The 6,575-nt window shown below is 40.0% G+C and overlaps 1 pseudogene; it reads left to right on the top strand.

Annotated features, from left to right (window-relative positions):
* Positions 1 to 454: 454 nt before the first annotated feature.
* LOC115787199 (interferon-induced very large GTPase 1-like) lies at positions 455 to 2,556 on the top strand (annotated as a pseudogene).
* Positions 2,557 to 6,575: the final 4,019 nt, after the last annotated feature.

Below are 6,575 nucleotides of genomic sequence, written 5' to 3'. Positions count from 1 at the left end.
GTTCTGTCAGTCAGAGGGGGTCATTTCTGGAATAATGTACCGACTAACATCAGAGAATGCTCCACTTACAGTACTTCTAAAAAGCACCTTAAGCAGTTTATTAAAAGTTCCCAGACATGTTCGCACTTTCACTGATTTTCATTTTCACTTGTATATTGTTTGAATGTTTGTCAATGTGTTGTCTTTTTACTGTTATTGTATACTCATGATGTCTTCTGTTGTTTGTCCTTCTGCCTAGGGACTACAGATGCAAATTAGCAAATATGCTATAATCTGGCTCATTTACAATCTGTACAAAGTATTGATTGTTTTATTAATGTGCATTGTCCCAAATAAATAAAATTGAAAAATTGAAGAGGAAGTTTACAGTGCAGAGTGCTTCAGTGATGTCATTGAATTTGATGTACAAAAAGATGTGAAATACTGTGCCCAGCTGTGGTAGGGCAGTCCACCCATGGCTCCTCCAAATCCAGGTTACAGTGAGAGCATCCAAGAACTGAAAGACACCATCCTCTCTAAAGCTTCAGAGTCTCCTGGGATCACTCTGTCACAGTTCAAAGCCAAAGTTCAGGACCTGTGGAAGGCCCTCCTGAATGAAAACTTTGTTTTCAGTTTTAAAAACACACTTGAAATTGCAGTGTACAGAAAACTGGAGGCTCAGTATGGAAACTGGACCTGGACCCTGAGGAGCAACATGTTGGCCATTGAAAACCAACTTCATAACAAAATTGAAAATGGAAATCTTGACAAGGTGGAGGTGATTTGTCTTAAAAAAGAATCAAACAAAACACATGAAACAATCAGAAGTGAAATGACAACATACTTTGAGGATGACAAAGAGAACAAAATGTTGGCTCAGTGGAGAGGCCGATTTGAAACAAAAGTCAAAGAGTTTCGTGATGAACAGGTGAGCACAGTGAAAAGAAAACTGGATGAAGTTATTGAGCAGAAGAAGGCTCGTAAGAAGCTGGATGATAAGAAGACAGAGTTTGAGGACAAGCTGCTACAGAAGAGCAAAGAGCTCGCTCAGCAGCTGAAGGATAAGGCCAAAGATGAAGAGGAGCTTAAAAAACACTTCAGCTCTGTTTGGAGAGGCTGGGTTACTGAATTAACAGCAGATACTAAACCTGCTGAAGACATTAACCTGGAAAAAGATCAATTTACTGTCCTTGAAGAACTTGGTTTTGAAGAGACTCTCATAAATGAATGTAAACAAAGTGGCAGATAAAGGTGGATGCCACTGGTTAACTGATTGATTGATTGATTGGTATTCAGGTTATGTAAAAACCATCAAAATTTCTGGGATTTCTGTCATCAAACATTCCATTGCAACAACAACAAGAGATTAGATCGCTCATTAGCAAAGCTGAAAAGGATTCACTTGATGCAATCAGATACAAGCCTGTGGCTACAAGAGGCTACTCATCAACTTACTTGCAAGAAGTGGCCAAAACTGTAAAAGAAGTAGTGGATAAATTTCAGAAAGAGAGTAAATACACTTTACTGTACTTTACTGTATGTGTTTTGCAGAGCAGAGAGTTGGCTGCTAGACTCTCAGAAGAAATTCAAAATGAACAATGATGCACTCACTTATTTAGAAAGCAAGAAAACTCAGTATTACACAGCTTCTGCAAAGGAAGCTCATCTGCTGTTGTACTTGCAGATTTGATCATGAAAAGCTGAAAGCTTCCACTGTTGAGGCTGTCTGTAGCAAGACTGCCATTGGTGTGGCTGGAGAAATAAGGTCTAATTTCCCAGCATTCAGTGGGAACAGGCTAAACTTGGAGAAACGTGCTGAAGTCATTCGCTGAGAAAGGAGACTGGTGATTTCATCACCTACATCAGAAATCCAAGAAGACAAACAGAAGCTTTTATAAAAGGAAAAGTAGAGAAATACATCTTCATAGATCACAAAGATGAAACTGTGAATATACTCAAAAAGAACATTGATGATATTAACACACTTGTGAGTCAAGCTTTATTTACTGCAACACAGAAAGTCCAAATTCAGAGAGGAAATACAGACATGTGGCTGAAAGAATTTTCTGGTTTCCTCAAGATTAGCTAACACTTTATATAATTTCTTCTCAAAATTTCAGTGACATAAATGATTTTGAGTTTCTGAAGGAAGAGATAAAGGAAAGGCTTGCATCCATCTTTGAACAGATGAGCAGCCTCTCATTGGATAAGCTGAAGGAATCCAAGCTGAAGCCTGATGAAATCCTCATTGATCAGCTGTGTAGATGCTGCTGGGTAAAGTGTCCATTCTGTGCAGCTGTTTGTACAACACCAGTCCTGATGACCACAGTGTCCCTTTACATCAACCTCAAGGATTCAAAGAATGGCAAAATAAAGGCACAGTGGAATTCAATATCAATTTCTGCACAATAAAAGTTGCAAGTGATGACAGTTTTAAGCCTCATCATGACTCAGAGGAAATTGTTCCCTATAAACAGTACAGAAGAGCACTATAAATTCCAGGGCAAAGGAGAGATTCCCAATGAGTGGAAAACGATCTCAAAATATGAAGCCATTAAAAGTCTGGATGACGTTTGAGTGAGTCAAAGAAACAAAACCCCTCTGTTTTTACCTCACATCATAACTTATTAATCAAATGCTAACAGAACAGATTTCAATGATTTAAGTAAAATAGCAGATTTAGTAAAAAATGACAGCATTACTACAGGGACAGAGAAACAGTGTGAGATTAGACTGTCTTTCTGTGTAATATTGACTTGACATTTAACATGACTGTAAAATGTTATTTTACAGTAAAAACTTACTGTGTGTAAATTGCACTGGACAAAATAACTTTATTTTAGGTTTTTCTTTGTTTGTTATAAAGTTAAATTCCATATATAATGTTTTATCTTTTGGCAGCTCGGTGGCGTGGTGGTTAGCACTGCTGCCTCACAGTTAGAATACCATCTGTGGGGGGGACTGAGTCAAAAACCAAGAGGAGTCACAGGAAATATTAGAAAAATAGGGTTTTTTATTTTAACCCAAAAAAAAATCAAAATTACAAAATGCTGAGCTCATAAAAGAGGTCAAAGAAACAAAACTGAACTCAGGCAAAAATGTGCACAAACAAACTAGCTGCACAAACAAAACATAACTGACCCACCTAAGAAATGACATGCTGGCTGATCACACCACTAACACACAATAGGGGTAACTAAACAGAATACACCAATTACACCAAACACCACAATACAGCTAAGTTTGTTAATAAACTAAACACAAAAAAACCCCCAAAAAAGCAAAATGTTAAAGCTCCCAAATACAAATTATTCACTTAAATGGAAAGCTTTATTTTGGTAAAGAAACTCTAAGTCCCTCCCCTCTACAGTAACTGGTGGTGCAGTCCAATTTGTCCATCATGTTCAGGTGTGGTCAGCCCTGGCCAACATCTTTTGTCAGGCAACTCCCAAGGATCACAGCAGGTAAGTACCGTAAAGAAACAAACTAATTATGAGCATAAACAAAAATGAACTAAATGTGCACGCTTATAAATAGATCAAATGCATTTAAACCAACCAATTTATTGCAAACTAAAATAATGGTATTTGTATGAATGGTGCATAAGGGAATTACCAACTTTGCTGGAGTGTGGCCATCGCAATCTGGAAGGCCTGGGTTCGATTCCACCTTAGCCCAGGCCCTTCCCTCTCGCTCTGTGTGGAGTTTGCATGTTCTCCCCATTTCTGCGTGGGTTTTCTCCGTGTACTCTGGTTTCCTCCCACAGTCCAAAGACATGCACTTACTGGGGTTAGGTTAACTGGCCACTCTAAATTGCCCATAGGTGTGAGTGTGGATTTTGTCTGTCTCTCTGTGTTGACCCTGCGACAGGCTGGTGACCTGTACAAGGTGTACCCTGCCTGGTACACCTCAGGGTCCACCCTCGCCCCATGTCAGCTGGGATAGGCTCCAGCCCCCCTGGGACCCTGAACAGGTAAGCGGAAGTGAATGAATGAATGGATGGATGTTTTATCTTTTTATGGTTGTGTCAAGGAGTATATTCCCAGTCATACAAATTTGTCTCATGTTGATTTTTGTATTTGGAGATCATATGTATGCATGTGTTTGTCATTTTATATTATTATATTTGTCGTGGTCCTGGGTCTCGAACTTACAGTTTTTTGGACTTTGAATTTCTGTGCATTACTTAAAGTCTTATTGTGTTCTTAGGTTGTTGTTATATTAGGTTTTCAAGTGTCTTGAGCCTTTAGTTTTTGGGTTCAGTTTATTTTCAGTTGAGTTCTTGATAGGGTTTCTTTAATATAGTTGCCTATATTATTTTTCCTAGCTTTCTCTCCCATGTTTTCCTATGTCAAGTTTGAGTGGCTTGTCTGTGGTTCAGGCAGTGAGTTCCTGTTTGTTCTGGCTCCTTACGAGCCATTGTTGTTTGTTCAGTGTGACACTGTTTACTTTGTTGTATTTTACATTGTTTATTCAGTTTAATTCTGGAAATCGGTAAACCGGAAGTCACGGATTCAGCACTTCCTGTTTAGCGATGTGCTTCGTTCACGGTTTTGTTTAGGTGGAGCACAGCCTGTAAGTTCATAAAAGTGTTTATTTCTCATGTAGAAGCATATCTACAAAGGGACAGCTAACTTTGTTTGTGATATTTTTGGAGCGATGGAAATGTTGTTTATTTGCATCCGATCTGTTAGCATATTTAGCATTAAGCTAGCGGCATTAGCATCATCTGTTGTTTCAACATCCTGATGTGCTGTATTCAGTGGCGGGCTGGGGTTGAAATTCAGCCCGGGAGCTTGGTTTGGAGAGGCCTTTTATTGATTGTACAACGGAGCAGCAAAAGCTGGTGTCTTGCACTTCACCTCTCCTAATGGTATGCTGGCTGGGCTGCTGTTAATTTTGACAGCAAATTTTGATTTAGTTTTAGTCATAGTCTTTTGACGAAAATGTAATTTAGTTTTAGTCATAATTTAGTCATCTGAATAGTTTTAGTCGACAAATTATCATAAGAATACAGTCGACTAAATCTACAGTCAGTTTAGTTGACTAATTAGGAGATTAGGAAAGGCTAATCCACCGCGGTGTGGTGATTTTCTCTAAACACAAACGCTAAATTGGGAAAAACACTGTACCCTGCATGACATTAAAATGCTTACCTTTGCATGGAGATCTGGGTGACTGGTTTCCAGATGTTTAAGATTTGTCGTGTTTTTACACGAAATAGTCACCCCACATGGTTTACACATCGTTTTGTTTGTCACAACGTCAAAGAACAAATGTGTCCATACATCGGCTCTTCTTTCTCCCTGCTGACATTGTTTACATAACTTAGTTCTATTGGAAGTAACGACAGATCACAGGCTAGTTTGGTCTTCCCGGGTTTAGAGCAAATTTGCACAACTGTGCATTTGATTGGGTGTTTTCCTAACTTGTCCCACCCTGTCACAAAATTAAATCAGTTCTGATTGGATGTACTCCCAGACAAGCATTTTCGTCTGGTTTTGATTTGTTGACAAAAGTGTCAATTAATTTCGTCATCCTTTTTATCCTTTCAGGAAGTTTTTAGATATTGTCTCGTTTTCGTCATGAAAAAAAGGGCCATTGACGAAAACTAATATTTATTTAAAAAAAACACACTCAGCTGTCATTTTACTGATGAGAAGCGGAAATAGCTGCAGTTGATAAGGTATGTTACAATCATCTTTAATAGTGAACAGTCATTGGTTATGCCATTGCTGTTTATTTAGGAGCATTTGGCCCTGGAAATGACGTCAGACTTAAAGGCCGGATTAACATTGCTGGGCTGTTGTGTTTGTAGCCCCTCCTGATGAACGAGAGTCAGCTCCTGTCATTCACTTCAAAGAGCCAGCTCTTAGAGCCGGAACGTTCACGACCGACCATCACTGTCTGCACCTGTGGCTGCGCGAGCACTGCTGTGCTTAATTGGGCAAAAAAAAAAATTCTGATCACCAGCTGGTTTGGCCTGGAAACGACCGGCCGTTCGGGAAAACTCCCGAACCTCCCAATGGCCACCACGCCCCTGGCTGGATTTCTTCCTTTGCAGTTTTACTCCGACCAATGGAGTGTTGAATAAAGCTCAGTAATGACAACTATTCATGCTTCATCATTGGGAAGAGTTATCTATCTGTCTAGCAACCAGAGCGAGGACAGAATAGTAAAAAGGCTGCTCCAGAAGGAACGCAGTACAAGGCTGCACTGTTTGCTACGCAGAAGATGGATAGTCCAAGGGGATATAGCAGAGAGGCTTCTCCACAAGCAACGGTGCGCACCACAGTGGCCACAACGAAACAGACATCTGAAGAGGACAAGCTGGAGGTCCGGTCAGTCTGCTCGGGGTCAGTCAGATCATCTAGCACAAGAATTGCAATGGCAGCAGTCGAAGCATGTGCAAAGCCTGAAGCTGCACATGCCAGAGCAGAGTATGCAGGCAAAGAGATGAACTTAAAAATTAAGCAAGCAGAATTAACAGCCACATTAGAAGCACTGAGAGAACAGAAGGAAGCACAAGCAGCTCTTGCTGAAGCCAGTGTTTTTGAGTCAGCAGCCACAGCGGAAGAGACTCTCAGTTCCCAATT

This window comes from Archocentrus centrarchus, chromosome 10, assembly GCF_007364275.1.
Source record: "Archocentrus centrarchus isolate MPI-CPG fArcCen1 chromosome 10, fArcCen1, whole genome shotgun sequence".
NCBI classification, from domain to species: domain Eukaryota; kingdom Metazoa; phylum Chordata; class Actinopteri; order Cichliformes; family Cichlidae; genus Archocentrus; species Archocentrus centrarchus.
The sequence above is the reverse complement of the archived record's forward strand: the minus strand, read 5'-3'. Positions and strand labels throughout refer to the sequence as shown.